Consider the following 16909-nt stretch of genomic DNA (forward strand, 5'->3'; position numbering starts at 1 on the left):
TATGGAGAAATTGGGTTTAAAAAGTTTCAAAAATGCTGGTAGATTTTTTTATTAAAGTTTTAGAAGTAATGTTGGATTGAGATAGGGTATAATATTTGGGAGTAATATGAGGGAAAAAGATATAAACTTATTTCATTAGCTAATAGTAGGAAGGTAGAAGAATAGGCTTGATAGTTTTGATCACACTAGTCAAAAGGATCTCCCGATCATATCCTTTAACCAAAACCTCAACACCAAATTGTTTTGCTAGGGTGCAAAGGTGACCTCCGTCCTAAAGCACAAAATATATCATTCATCCATTTCTCTTTTTTCCAATCAATACACTACTAGGAGTGGCCGGCGCCATTATTGATGTTTAAAGACAGAGGGAGAGAGAGCATCAGGTTTTAGCATTGTGAATGCGATACCAATCCCAGACTCCATTAATTTAACCTCTGAACAAAACTGATGGTATCGGTCAATCACGAAGTAGCAACGATTGGCGATGTGGAAGGAGTTCTACTGAGCCACGCCCTGATCGTGGAATTCAAAATGTATTAATTTTCATAATGATGTTTTCCAAATAACAAAACATTTTGTAGAATAATTGAAAACTGCATTGGAAAATTCGTGCGAAAAAAATTTGATAAAGCATATCGAATTCAATGATTAAATGTGGATGTGAATAGTCAATCAAGTTAAGCTTAGCTAAGAATGTTAAGATGCAAAGGGGCCGTTCACATACCACGTGGACAACTTAGGGGGGGGAGCGGGGTATGCAAATGTCCACGCTTGTCCACGTAGAGGGGGGTAGGGGTTTGGGCCATGTCCACGTGGACATACTTACTTTCAAAATATTTTCCAAAGGTGAATAAATATTAAGATGTTTAAATCAAAATCTTAAAATTCCAAAAAATTTCAAGTTTTAGTTTAAACAATTAGTAGCTACTTGAAATCAAGTGATAATTAGGAAATTTAAAATTTTTAAAATTATTTTATGTCAGGAAATTCTTCTTCGGTTTTTTTTTCAAAATCAGCCATTTCAATAACAAAAAGGCTTAAAGTGGTATTTTCTAACTGTCAAAACATAAGTATTTAAAAAAAAACTATTTTAAATCTGTCCACATGGACATCCGGGGAGGGGGGTAGGGGTTTGCCAAATGTCCACGCTTGTCCACGGAGGGGGAGGAGGGGGTCAAAAATCTCATTTTTCTGTCCACGTGGTATCTGAACGGCCCCAAAGGAGGTGTTGCGGCGGAATATTGAAAACGCCGATTTTTGATAGCGATTAACACAGCTAAACACTGTAATTATATTTCATACATTTCAATCTCATATTTTAGAATTTTCTTATTTCAATCCTTATTACTTACAATTTTTGTGCTCCAAATGGCTTTCGCGTCCGAGCCATATTTATGTTAATCTTCGATTAAATGTTTGACTGGTAGCTGCACGTTTAATAAATAAGTAAGAATATGTTTTGCAATATCTTTCAATTTCCATACCTGGACGAATCTACCTTGGGCAACAATTTGCCAGTCACGCCACTAATACTTTAATATATTAGCTATTTTAGCCTGAGCTTAGTTCGTGGCGTAACTTCTTCAAAGCAAATAAAAAGTTTGTATTTAAGCAAATGGACTCAAATTCGGCATGGGAGGTGATTTTGCTACGAGAAATATTTCTAGGTATCCCTCCATTTTTACAGAGAGGAATTATGAAGAAGGGCTATGGAACCAGATTTAACATGTGAGGGTATTTAGATACGAGAAATGTTTCAATGAATATTTGAGACTCTTCCCTTCTCCCAGTGGATAGATTGAAAAACAATTACATACAACTTTTTTTTTTGCAAAATTCGTTAACTATTCGAGCAAATGGAATCAAATTGGCTTGGGAGGATAATTGGGTTAAGGAAAAGGTTCTATGACTATTTGATACTAGACCTGATTTGCATTAGGAGGATATGAAGAGGGGAGGGGGTCCATAGAAATTATTACAATACTACACACCAAAAATTTTATAATTTTACACGTGACGTCAACGCTTCATGACCTAATGGTTTTTTAATCTAATCAGGAAAAGATCTAATTTTACATCGGTTCAAATTTAATCTTCAATGCAGGATCTAATTTTACATTACATTTCACTTAATACAAATTCAGTGTACCTGGCATCACAGTCAGACAACAACAAACGAAATGTCAAAAGATTATTTTGTTTTGTTTGGCCGTTCGCATTTTAAACAAATTTTGTTTGTTCGCGGTTCAGGAAGTGTTACAACACAGTTAATTGGCATTCCGTTCCCCGGGAGAAAAAAAAACAGTCGCCAACGACTCTCATTCATTGGTGCAATCAACACAGGAGTACATAACGGCATCGAATTTGCGCAACTAGTAATACGGAGGAACAGATCAATGAACTGATACATCGGTAATTATCAATGGCAAGTGTATTTAAAATATTTAAATTTGATGTCAACATAATTTTATTTTTGATTTTTCAGTGATTTTTACTTCTAAAAAATCCGAAACATCATTCCGGCTTATTCGGTTGCTTCCACTGTCCCCACCAAAAGCAAACCAAATTTTCAGCACCACAGGAACCAGGAGCTGTCGAAAGAAACATGTTCATCCCACTCTGACAGGAACGATAAGAATCAGATGTTCTCAGATTTTACGAAGAATTTAAAGTGTTTGTATGCATTAAGTGGAATTAATTAATTTCTTCGTTTATTTAACAATTGTTTGTTGCAGCTTAGGCAAGCAATCCTCTCTTGAAGGAAACGATGCGGCCCCGCCAATTTGACCACTAGTGCTCCAATCAAATAAAAGAATTTCACGTTGGCGAGGATAAGCTCCGGCAACTGTTCCTCCAACGAGGAAAAAACCATTCCTTCATCATCATCATCTGCTGAATCCAAAAACAAAGGATACATTTCCCCTAAGTGATGGTATCACAACCAGCTTTCAATGAAGTCAATATTGGATCAACTGCCTGTACTCCGGCACCGGGTCGACCGGTCCACAACTTTGGTTCCCGAAATTTTCGACACAGCATGGATAAGAAAGGTAAGAAGATATATTATTTATAAGTTTTTTTTACAATTAATTCCTCAGTCACAATACAAATAGTAAATTATTGTGATTCACTCGTATTTCAAGTACCGATTTAAACAAAATTGAGCCTATTGATATTGATTTCTTTCTATTCGTAAATAACTATTGAAACTTTAAAAAATATTTTAGTAAATGTTTGGGAACGTTTCAAATAATGTTATAACCATTTTAGAAATTCCGTCGATTCCATGTTTATTTAGGTTTTTGAACAAAATTTGGAATCGCAACCATGAACTTTTTCGAGAGTAGGAGATGCCTGTTCATCTTGAAGATAATATTCAAAATTACAAATATTGCTAAATATTTTGCAGTTGTTTCAACTATATAGTCGTTTGAATATTGATGAACAGGAGATTTTTATAACTGAGAATTTTTTTCATTCATTAATTGCTTAATGTATAAATTTAATCGAGATTCTAAGAACGTCCGATAAATCGTAAAAACATTTCATGTTGTCGACCAATTTGCTCAGATAGAAGCATTCATATAAGTCATATGGTTCGTATGCATTAAGGCGTAACAGTGTGCGGACATGCCATTGTCACTATGAACATCGCCTTCACTGTAATAGTTGCATAAGCGAAGGCGATTTCATGATCATTGAAAAGTGTAAGAATATTGACTTCACGTTTAGAGTAGGAAATATTCATAGTTTCTACTGCAGCATGTTGTTTTACATATCTCTATTAATTTGCATAAGTGATGGCGTTTATCATAACTCATTTCATTATGAAAATCGCCTTCATTAGTAATTCAATATGTGCAGACAATATTAAAAATCATGCTATTGTTTTCAAAAGACACTAGTTTATCATTGCCTGTTGGTTTTGAAAGCTTACGTATACTTATATTGGTTGATTCAATTTTCATGAATCCAACGATTTTGATATTTGGACGCACCATTCAGCTCCACCGAACAGCATCTAATTCGCAAACGAGTACTGTTTGATTTTTTTTTTCCCTTTATTACAGATAGATGAAAAGGATTTGGACATCGATGTGTATTCTCAATTTTTATGCAAATAGGACTTGTTTATGACATACAATTCTCCTGCAACAAGATGGATTCCTTGTACCTCAAGTACTCAGTTTCAAGGAGAACCATTTTTATCGTAAGTAACATTCAGAATTTTTTGAAACAATACGCACATAGAGCAACAAAAAATCATTGTTCCTTAAATATGTTTTTACGAATAAGTCTTAAAATTTTATCATTTATTGTAATGATCAGAAAATGAAGCAAAAAAAAATCGTGGTTGAAATTAATAAAAATATAGAAAACAATATTCATTAGGCTTATTTAATTTCCTGAAACATGTCCAATGTAAGTATCAGTTCAATACTGTGTTATCAATACCTAGCCTGAAAATATATGCTTGTAGAATTACTTTTCTTTCAAATCATCCAACACAAGCAATTTTTCAACGGTTAACATGAAGTGGAGAAATCCAGATTATTATTTCATAAATTTTGTCTTTGGATGCAAAAATTTTCAGAGAAATAAATTTTCATGGACATGCATTTGAGTGAAATTTTACAGTTTGTAAAGATAATTGTTATTAAAAGTTGTTTTAGTCTAAGATAATTGGAACTAATGGCCAGTATTTTTGCTTACTGTAAAAATTTGTCAAATATTATGTTCATTGAAATTTATTTCTCTGAAAATGTATCTAAATTTACGTCAAAAACTATGCTTCGGTTATGTGCATCGAATGTGACACAAATTTACATCATCGGAGATATAACATTGTGTCGAATATGTCTTAAAATTCATGTTCGAGAGTTTATGGCTTCAAGCGTTTCTGTTTTGAACAGTGTAATTTTATGTCAAAAGTGATGCTTCTACTTTGTGCATCCAATTTGACATAAATTTACACCAAAAATTTAATAGTGTGTAGATAACTGATCATTAGACTAGTTCACTTTTCGGCTTTTTTCGCAGATCAAAGCCGGACTTATATGGGTTGTTCCTCATGCATTTTCAAGTATTTCTGCCAATTTTGAGATCATTTGAACTAAACTCTGTTCTGCGCAATGAGTTTTCGTAAAAAAAGTCGATTTTTCTTGAAAATATTCTTATGAGAGCTCTAGCAAGCCACTGTTATTCTAATACGGTAATTTTTTGTTGCATGGTGGTTGATATTATAACCATTTTTATGAATCTGTTCTAGATAATCGTTCAAAACAAACCAAAAAAATTTAAAAAATCATAAACTACCAACTTGTACAGAAATTTTACTTACAAGTTGAGAGTTAAAAATCTGTAGTAAATCAGAAAAAAATTTGTTTCACAAAATCTTTTTTTGTAAAGCTAGCCCTTTTTACTACCTTTCTATTGATGCAATAAATATACAAATTGATTGTATAGCGGTCAAGTTATTTAAAGATGTTTGCAACAAATTTTATTTGATTAAATATTTTTCATTCAAGTTTGCTCCACACCAACTTGTGCACAAAAAAGGATATTTTATTCAATCAAGTACCCCATGACGGGGCCAGGAGTTAAAAAAAGCGCGCTTTGATCAAGTTGTAAGCAAGTCCTCTTGATGCCACGTTTTTCATGTTGCATGAAGCTAAAACTTGAATAGGAATAAAATATGATTTAAAAACTGGTGCATAAATATTTGAATAACTTTGCTCCTATTCTAGCGATTATTACATTTTAAGCATCACATGAATGGTAATAAACAGGGCTTTCTTAATAAAAAAAAGATTTTGTGAAACATATTTTTTTCTGATTTACTACAGATTTTTAACTCTCAACTTGTAAGTAAAATTTCTGTACAAGTTGGTAGTTTATGATTTTTTTAAATTTTTTCGGTTTGTTTTGAACGATTATCTAGAACAGATTCATAAAAATGGTTATAATTACAACCACTATGCATCATAAAATTATCGTTTAATATTAACAGTGGCTTGCTAGAACTCTCATAAGAATTTTTCAAGAAAAATGGTCTTTTTTCACAAAAACTCATTGCGCAGAACAGAGTTTAGTTCAAAAGATCTCAAATTTGAGCTTGCTTGAGCTTGAGCTTGCTATCAACTACGGTCCACCTGCGGCCCCATGGCCAATGGCATAATGGTTGCACTCCGTGATTGGTTCGAGATAATCAACATTGCACAATGAACCAAATGAAAGGTGCTGGGAACAAGCAACGCAATCTCACTGTACAATTTTGAGCATCTTCTACTTTTTAATGAACCAATAACGACGCCGGCCAAGTCCATGTAGTCGATAGGAGGAAAGGAAGTGCAGCACATGTGGAAATATGTTTAGCGGAGGCCGGCTGTACGCCATCCCTCCACAGATCTCCACGCTGAATGTTTGGGGGTAAGGGTTTTGTGGCAAGGGTTATTACCTTGGTAGGTAAAGTAACCACTTTGAACCTATGCTCCTAAACTTCCTACGTTTCCTAATGAAACTCCTATTTGCTCCTAGTGAGGCCTTCTAATGAATTTACATGAGTATGACTAATGAACGATTGAACAATATGAGGTTTAGATAATTACATTTTAACCCTCGGGGTTCTAAACTGTTTTTCTGTAACAGAGTGTAAACAATCATAAAATGAATAATCGCAAAAACAGAAAAAGAACATAATAAATAATACAGATATTCTATTTTACTTATCACAATGCATATTGTTTCCTGTATAGTTACTCTGGGTTTACCTATCTAAGCTACGGCCTCATCTGTTTTATAATCTGACCAACAACCGGGTCTGCATTTTGAAAATCATTTAAATTTCTTAAAAGATGACGAAACCACGAAAATAATTAAGTCGTATGTATTACTTGGATTGTTAACTACTGATTCTGATCGATAACCTTTACATGTTTCTCATTTGTTGAAAATATTTGTATAATGTAACTCAAAAAGGCTGATGAAATTCAATTAAATCTGGCCGAATCCCTACCAAATATATGGATTACTGCATAACTGGGAAAAAATAGAGTTGGAAAAAAAAATCAACAAACAAACAAACCTACTAACCGGTATGAGCCGTTTCAAATAAAGAGTTTGTAAAAAAAAAACCAACCAACCCCCCCTCCCTCCCTTCCCACCCCGCCCTCTGTTCTGCAACCGTCCCTTTCTAAAGACCCCTCTCAAGACACGATCCATCGTGTCGCACTCCAATACCCAATAAAAACGATTTAAAACCCAAACCTTATCCATAATCCACGCCGAGACATCTATATTTGTTTTAATTTATACGTGAGATCAAGTCATTTACTCTTGTGATATTACACAAAATAAACATAAGGAAGAGACGATAATAATACTATATTTCAATAAAATTATTTTGCAATGAAAAGAGCAGTGAAGATTTATATTTCTGGTGTACCTGATTGTGAAAGTGTAAATATTAAAAAGAATAAAATAAACAAATAATAGAACATGTAAATACAAACAAAACTATAAATTATGAATGTTTGTTATCCAACTTCAATAACGATTTCCTTCACATGACGTCTGCTATGTTTTTGTTTCATTTTGTACTACTATGGATTTTTCCTTAAAAAATACTTTACCTATTCTATTTCGAGATATTTTGCCATGAATTTACAGTATCAGCTTACCATTGTTACTGAATACTTTTTACGCTAGATGTACTACTATGGACTTTTCATAGCGAATGAACTAAGTTTAATAAACCTGAATCAAAATATGATTTAAGGACATGATAGTTAACTAAAATAAATACATACATTTAGATATGGAAACGGATTGAAATTATGAATTCAATATTCAAACTAGATTATTCTATAATTCACACTCATAAAACAAATTTTTCTTCACTTTTACTTTTAAAATAGAAGTATGAGTTTCCCACCTCTTCCCACCTGTCATTGGAGAAACATAAAGGAGAATGGGGGCTCCCATACAATTTTTTGCATTCCTGGTGAAATAATCGAGCAAATAGAACTAAATTTGGCATGGCAGGATATTTGGACACTGAAAAAGACTCTATGGTTGTTTGAGACTCCTCCTTGATCCCCGTAAACAAATGGGAAGAGAATAAGGGGCCATCACAGTTTTTTTAAAGATGTCGAGAGTTAATCAGTCGAAAAGCACCGAATTTTGTATGGGATTGTATTTTGATTGGAGTAATGTTTCTATATGGAAGGAACACCTCCTTTTTCCATTGAGGGGATAAGAAGGGGGTAGGGGGGCTCTCTTACAATTATTTCCATAACTCGAGAACTAATTTAGCAAATAGAACCAAATTTTACGTGGCAGGGTATTTGGATATGAGGAATGCTTCTATGGTTATTTGAGACATTTCCCTTCGTCCAGCGGCGAGAAAGGAAAGGGGGTGGGGAAGCTACAAACAATTTTTACTAGATATCTCGAGAACTATTTCAGTGGCAGCTAAAATTTGGAGTTTTTTTGAAACCCGAATACTCAAACATGAACGAGCTCAGAGAAAAATTGAGAGTGTGTATGTTTTACCTTTTCGTCTCCCTTGCTTGCCAGTATTTTTGTTTTGTTTATATTTGCCCAGTTTTGCTCAAAATGTCGTCGAAAAATTCCGTCGAAAGACGCCTTCTCGGCCAAAAGTATACAGTACTACACATATAAAAACCGAAAATGTGGCGGACTTCACTGTTTCCCATATCTCAAAATCCCCAACAACTACTCGCAAGTAATAAAGTGGCAGACCGGCGAAAATTATGGACGCAAAAGGACTTCGTTCTCTTTCTCGTGCCTTCAACAACAACGCTTAGAGCCAACGGAATGCCGCCAAAATATTTAATTGTTCTCACCAGTACATTGGCAAGACATTGAAAAAAGTTGGAATCAAGTGCAGAAAGAAGACAAGAGCCCCAGATTACACTGCGGATCAGATTTCGACTCTTAAATCCCAATGTCGCTGGATGATATACCTATTATTGTGGAAAAGACTTTGTTTTGATAAAATTAAGCCTCTGCTTTCTTTGAGCGCAGGGTTGAAAGGGGATTTCCAAATATTTATTTTTAATAACTCGAGTGCTAATCGAGCTTACTTACTTACTTAATGATCCCGCGCCGATCCTCCGGTGCATAGGGCCGTGGTAAAAGACCTCCATTGTTGACGATCCGGAGCCAGCGTCTTCACCTGGTCCCAGTCAAGATTCTCGTCGATAGTTCGGATTTCAGCGGCTAGGCTTCGCCGCCACGAATTTCTGGGTCTGCCTCTTCTTCGATGACCTTCTGGATTCCAATCTAGCGCCTCTCTGCAAATCTCGTTTTCATCTCTTCGCAGCGTGTGCCCAATCCATCTCCACTTACGTTCCCGAATCTCGATTTCTAGCGCCTTTTGATGACACCGGCGATGTAGTTCCTCATTCGAGATCCAGTTGCCAGGCCACCAAGCGCGGATTATATTCCGCAGGCAGCGGTTTACAAATACTTGCAGTTTTCGCGTCGTTACCGCATATGTGCACCAAGTTTCGCACCCGTACAGCAATACGGATTTGACGTTTGAGTTGAAGATTCGGATTTTCGTTCGTAGAGAGATCTGGCGTGACCGCCAGATGTTTCGGAGACTCGCAAACGCAAATCGGGCCTTTCTGATCCGTGTTTTGATGTCTTTTCTGGTACCACCATCAGGCTACCAAGATACTGGAAGCACTCCACTTTCTCAACTTGTTGCCCAGCTACCATGAAACTGGAGGGATCTCCTGTGTTGATCTCCATCGACTTGGTCTTTCCGACATTGACTTTGAGACCTGCTGCCTTGGAACTTTCGGTGAGGTCGTCGAGTTTGCTCTGCATATCTGGTTGTGTTTGGGCGAGCAAAACAATATCGTCAGCCAGGTCAAGGTCGTTCAGTTGCTCCATTGTTGAGGGATTCCACGGCAATCCTCGGTTCGGTGCACAGTCAATCGATCCAATCTGAATCTCATCCATTACGATTAGAAAAAGTAGCGGTGATAGATTACATCCTTGTCTCACTCCAGCAGTTACCGGGATTGGTTCGGACAAGACACCGTCGTGCAAGACCTTGCACGAAAATGCCTCATACTGTGCTTCGATGAGATGGACTAGTTTCTCTGGGACCCCTCGTCGTCTAAGAGCAGCCCAGATGTTTTCATGGTTAAGTCGGTCGAATGCTTTTTCGAAATCAACGACCACCAGCAGAAGAGAGTCCTGGAATTCGTTGATTTGTTCCAGTATGATTCGTAGCGTTGTGCACACATGATTGTCCACACATGATCGTCGAGATCGGAATCCAGCTTGTTGCCGTCGGAGTGTAGCTAATCGAGCAAATAAAACCAAATTTAGCATGAAAGTACTCACCCCTCCATCTAATGGGGATACGGTACCCCCTTTCAAGTTTCAGCATAACTCGAGAACTAAACAAGCAAATGGAACCAAACTTGGCATGGAATGATATTACAATTCGAAAAATATTTCTGTGACTTTTGAACCAATTCCTTTTTTGCAGTAGGAGGATAGGATTTAAAATGTAGGAAGGGAAGAGAAGACATTCATTCAATTTTTTTCATAATCCAAGAATATATCTAACAAATGGATTTGACTTGGGAAATTATGTTGAGTATGGTTCTATCATTATTTGAGACACCACCCTCCTTCTAGGGAGTAGGTACAAGTGGGTTGATAACTCAATACAATATTATTAGCATAAGTTCTCAATATATGTATGCCAACAATACCATCAAATGGAATCAAGTAGGGGAAAGGTTTCCTAAATGGGCCTATCGGGTTAAATGACCCTACGGCTGTTTGATGAAATGGCTGACTAGACAGCTTATCTGACCAATGCATTTTGAGGGTGATACGCTTAGAACATAAGGCAAGAAAGAATTTTATGAAAATACACACTCAAAAAAATTTAAAAAATCATACAAGGTTTTATTTCATTTTGATGTAATATCTCGACTTTTAAAAATTATCCGCAAAGAAGCTCAAAACAAAAACTAGGATGGATTTTGTTTCTTACTCAAATGAACTTAAGAAATTAAACATATTTCAGTGTTTTTGTATGCCCCCATCATGTTTGTAAAATGCCTCCATCCTAAAATAACAGGTTAAACTGAATAAAAAATGATTTTTATCATTGAACCTTCAAATCTAAGCTCTGAATAACATCTTAAGAAAGAATTGAAGATCTAAAAACAGATTTGATAAAGTTCTTCTCATGGATAAACTGCCTCCATAGTATGGCAACCCTAACTTTTGTTTTATTCCGTAAAATTATTATATACATAGATTTTTTATAAAACTTCAGCTTTATCGTACGGAAATTATTACTTTCTAGCAGTTTCAATGAAATTTTACGGAAATATTTCCCAAAAAACAGAAAATTTCTTCAAAACATAAATGGGCGCATTTAGCCCGCACGGTTTGAGGTTCGGCATTTTAGACAACACTTATAATAAAATCGTTTTCTTGGAAACAAAAGAAAATTTTAGCAAAAAAATTACTCCAATGCATAGAAAACAGATGCCTGCACACGTGTATAAAGTTTTTGTACACATATTCGATGTGATATTTGGTTAAATCAGTGCTCTGCTTAATAGGCGCATATAGCCCGCTCCTCCCCTATGGCAAGGAAAAGAATTTGGGTATGAAATATGTTTCTACGATTGTAATAGACCGTTACACCCCACAGTGCACAGTGGTGCAGAACATCAATCCATCTGTACGAAATTAATAGTACCCAGGGTTGAAGAGATAGTCATTTGATGTCTTCAGCAACATTGTTCAGTTTTACATGAAGCATATTCTAGTATCAAAACTTTTACCGAGGGGTCCACCGACAGCGAGATAAAAATGCTAACTTTTTTGTTTTTCAAATAAGGGCTTTGATGTCTTCGACAAAGTTGTTTATCTTAACAATTTTTAATTTTAAATTTTAAATTTAAAAAACAAAAAAGTTAGCATTTTTATCTCGCTATCGGTGGGCCCCTCGGCTAGAATTTTGATATTAGAATATGCTCCATGTAAAACTGAACAGACAGAAGAAAAATGAACCTCACTGTAATCCGTTAAAAAAGATGAATGGAGACAGTTCGACGCAAAAAAAAACAGACAACTTCACCTTTGACAGCTATTGTTACAAGCTTTAAAAGAAATAAGATCTTATTCAGTCTATTCATTCATTAAAATATTTAAATTTTTTTAAGTTTTTTTAATCCCTGTTCAACCTTGTTTTGCCTGTGAGACAGAAGCTCATATACTTAAATTGAATTTTGATAATAACGATTTTGGCGTTACTTTTCTTCGGTCACAGATCGATGTCACTGACCTCGGTCCTGTATTTTTTTTTCTCGTTTTTCAATGAGTTTCTGATGGCAAAGTTTCCTCCTTTTCAATTCTGAACGCGAATCCTTAGAAAATGAGAGCATTCGGAAAATTTCCCCAATGCGTCTACCTCTCTGGCTTTTCCTTTTAATACAGTATTCTCTTTTGACTGAAGAAACAGAAAAGGGTTTACCAAAATCAAAACAAAATTGCTGAGCTGTTTGGCAGATTGGGGAGAACATTCCTGTGGCCTTTGTTGCTAGTTGATTTCTCTTATAAACATAACAACAGGTTCATTCACACGTTATCAGGACTAAGCTTATGTTCAGTATGGTAATCGTATTATATTCTTATTCGTCCAGAAATTTTTTAAAAATGTGGTCTTTTTGTATTTGAGTTTCGATTTTTATGTGTTCATTTTTCAATTTATCAATTTTTATCATTTTCTTCCAGACACTTTCTTTTTGCATAGTTCAGGCGTTCTGTTAATTATATCGGCTTTCAATTAGGGAGTTAGGTTAGTAGGGCATTAAAATATTTGAAGGTGTTCAATCTTTTGATTAACATGAAACATAAACTCTTGAAAGTGTGATCACATAAGAATGAATAGTTTATCGAACATCATCAAAACTTTTCCTTTCCGATCAAAGAAAAACAATTGTTCTTTTTTCGATACCCAAGAATACAATACAGTTACCCTAGGTTCCAAAATTTCCCACAGACCTTCGCGTGCACAGATGGTCACAAATTTCGGCAGAATATTCAACGAGTTAGTGACCCCATTTTGCTCGGCTGCTTGGAATCATTGACCAAAATCCATTCACAGCCTCCACACTTCATCTCTTTCATCTCGACTCACCTGTTAGCTGCTTGGGGGCTGACAGGGACCCAAAAGGAGGGATGCTGCCCCGAGTGAATCATCCGGAAAACAAGTGTGTGAGAACTCTCGTCAGCCCAACACCCTTTCGGTTTATTATTGGCTCCCAACAACAACTGATTTCGACGACGACGACGACGCCGCAAGAGAGAGATCAAATCGGTGCCGCCGTTCAACAATTTTAGCATATTTGTATTCGTTTGTTTTTATCAAACAAAATCTTGCCGACCGAACTCCCGGGGCTTCCCGGAGGGCTTTGATCTGGCCGACGGACGACCGATGAGAGATGATTCCGCGGAGTCTTTCCTCGATTCGATGGGGAATTTCGATTGGAGGTGGACGAGGATTCAACTTCAGAAAGGAAGCTGTTCAAGTCCTGAGCGATTTAAATCAGTGCTCTTTAAAGAGAAGCTCATTTTTCTACCCATCGACACTAAGTGCTCATGAACATGTGAACATTTCGTTGAGATTGACTTGCTCCATATCTGTCAACTTCAATCATGAGCCGGACCAAAATTTCATTTGTTAAATTTTTAAATGATTGTGATATATCGCATGATTTGTGTTCATTTTTTTTAAGCCGATTAGTGGTGTGACTCAACCTGAAGACAAAACATTTAAAATTTTGGTCCAGGTTTGGTCAAGACTGAATTTCCATGTATTATAATAAAAATGCACTTCCTCCCTAATGACAAAGTAGCCAACCTAAGGGTCTCAAACATTCGAATTCAAATATGTACTTCTGAGCATAAAAAACACCCATCCGCACCAGATAACAATGTCGCGTTTCATTAACCCTTCCTTTACGCGACGATCAAATTACGCCGCCAACAATCGATAACAATCATCGATGATCGACCCTTTTTGCTGCGAACCAACAAATTCCGGCTTTGGCGGCTCAATAACACGCAAAATTATCTCATTACCCGGGAGAACTTGTTGGCACGCACGCCTTCTCCAGAGAAGAGATCAAACGGAAACCGATTTTGGATTCAAGCCGCCCGAAAGACGATCAAGGCGCGATCCGCACGTAGCAAAGCAAATATTTATTGATAATCAATTTGAACTGGACGGAATGCGCGCGGCCAAGCCAGTTGCCATGCCGCCGTCGCTGATTCTGGATCAACTTTCTCAGGCTTCTGTTGAGATGGATTGTGTTTTTCCCTTTCAAACTTTATTCCATTCCACCTTCTTTCAACTTGAGTATCGTATGAAGCAGACAGCGTGTTGCGTTGCATATCGAATGATACGGTATACTGTAAGGCGCATCTTAAGCTGGGGTCAGGCCCGGATACACTTGACGATACTGTAAAAGCTTGAACGCAACGTTGTGTGCAGTTTGAAGAGAATTTGAGATATGAGGATCCAATATTGCATAGTGGTTTTCGGTCACAGTCACATCTTTGAAAAGAAAAGAGGCTTGGACTTGTTTGAGTGGAAAAATCAGTTCAATTTTCGAGTGAAAAAAACCAGAAGGTGAGGAAATTCAAACCAATTTGCTACAAATGCAGCAAGCGAGCCCATCTTCAGAAAGACTGTCAAGAAAATATTTCTACAGAGAGCTGTGAGTTTTGTGACAAATTGTGGAGGCTTCATAATGCAGGAAGACAAGCTCTTTAAGCTGGATTCCGGATCGAGGGAACACCTGATCAACAGCGATGACGTTTTTTCCAAATCTATCTGCACACTGGGGTACCTATTTCGATTAAAAATGGTATCTGATTCGTTTTCAAGCGCACCGCGTAAAAATATTTTGCAAACCATTATTTCTTATGTAAATAAATATGCAAGGAATCAAACACAGTAAACGAAAATTACCGAGTTCGGTAATTTTTTGACCGAAATTCTAACATGTGTAAATTGTTAAACTGTTCAGTAATTTTTTCGGTAAAAAATAAACGAACATCGGTAAATGAAGAATCGATTTACCGATGTTCGTTTATTTTTTACCGAAAAAATTACCGAACAGTTTAACGATTTACACATGTTAGGATTTGGGTAAAAAAAAATTACTGAACTTGGTAATTTCTGTAGACTGTGAATGGTCTAAACCGTTATTTAGTCGGAAAATTTCCTTCCGCAAAATTTTCCTTAAGTTTGCTTGGACAATGGTAGAATTTACAACCTTGTCAATAAGGTATTTTCCCAAAAAATGGTTCATTGCAAAACAAACATTGATTTTAGTACAGTTTTGATAAAGTATGGTATGAAATTCTTCAAAAGTACACAGTAAACGAAAATTACCGAGTTTGGTAATTTTTTTATCGAAATTCTAACATGTGTAAATCGTTAAACTGTTCGGTAATTTTTTCGGTAAAAAAGAAACGAACATCGGTAAATCGATTCTTCATTAACCGATGTTCGTTTATTTTTTACCGAACAGTTAAACGATTTACACATGTTAGGATTTCGGTAAAACAATTACCGAACTCGGTATTTGTCGTTTATTGTGTAAGATGGTTTTGCAATGTGTCAGGTATGCGGTCAGTTGCATTGCAGATTTGCCGAACCAATAATCTAAAGAATGCAATTAAGCGCATACACTGGCGAAACTGCAGTGAATCCGTGCACGTACATAAATACACACTCATTACATGAAAAGTAGTTGAAACGAAAAACACCGCTGTTAGAAAACTTTTGGAGACTATCTCTAGATTGAAGTGAAAAAAATGAGAACTTGCCATATTTACATATTGTTTAAATAATTTTTGGCAATAAGCGGGGTTTTAAATTGATGAATCCAATTCCATTGAGAAGATAACATGAACTTAAAACAGCTTGATCATGTTCACAATTTCAAGCGAGTTGAGAGGACAGCATGAAATTGGAAGGCGAGTTGAGAGAACAGCCTTTGCTTGCGAGTTGAGATTACCGCAAAGTAAGAACAGCGTATTGAGACGACAGCTGTATTGAAATATTGGCGAGTTGAGAGGACTGCCTGTGAATTGCGAGTTGGGAGCACCGCAGAATAAAAACAGCGTGTTTTAAGATCAGCTGTATTTAATTATAAGGCGAGTTGAGAGGACAGAATTCAGTCTTCGGATGAAATATTTGTCATAGTTTAGGCTTTAAGAAAACTTGTTTTCAAAAGAAATCGGCCGAAGGGGACCGAAGTTTTTCTTGAAAAACTGGATTTTCATGTTCCTCCCGAACAAAATGTCTTAAAGTCCCATACAAACTCTAGGTTCGTTGAGCGACCCTTTCCTGTGACCCTATCTGGACCAAATTTGGCATGAGACCTTGTACTAGGCCTAGGAAGCCTGCAGCGCATAACTTTTTCAAATGTCGCGTCATTTGGGGCACTCTAGTGTGGGCGCTAACGATTAGCTCTCGAGTAGTGATGCTTTTCCATTCCGAGTGGGTCGTCTGCGTGTAGGATGATAAAGATGGTCTTCAGGTCCGATTTAAAGTTCGCTTCATGGCAGTATCTACTACAAATCACACGTAGAATCGATGTGCTGCATCAAGAGCTTAGTTTACGTGAAAAATCCCGTATATTTAATTTCTAAATCATTTTGCGTGCATAATATGTGAAGGTTTCAGCAGAATCCAAGCACACACACAGGTAGTGCCTTTATTTCAACAATGGTGGCCGTGGTTTAATTAAAGGGAATCTTTCGATTGCATTAATTCAGTAGAATCATTCAACCAAGTTGGCTCACGACACAATAGAGTGACTGG

The sequence above is a fragment of the Uranotaenia lowii genome, chromosome 3 (genome assembly GCF_029784155.1).
Source record: "Uranotaenia lowii strain MFRU-FL chromosome 3, ASM2978415v1, whole genome shotgun sequence".
Taxonomy (NCBI): Eukaryota; Metazoa; Arthropoda; class Insecta; order Diptera; family Culicidae; genus Uranotaenia; species Uranotaenia lowii.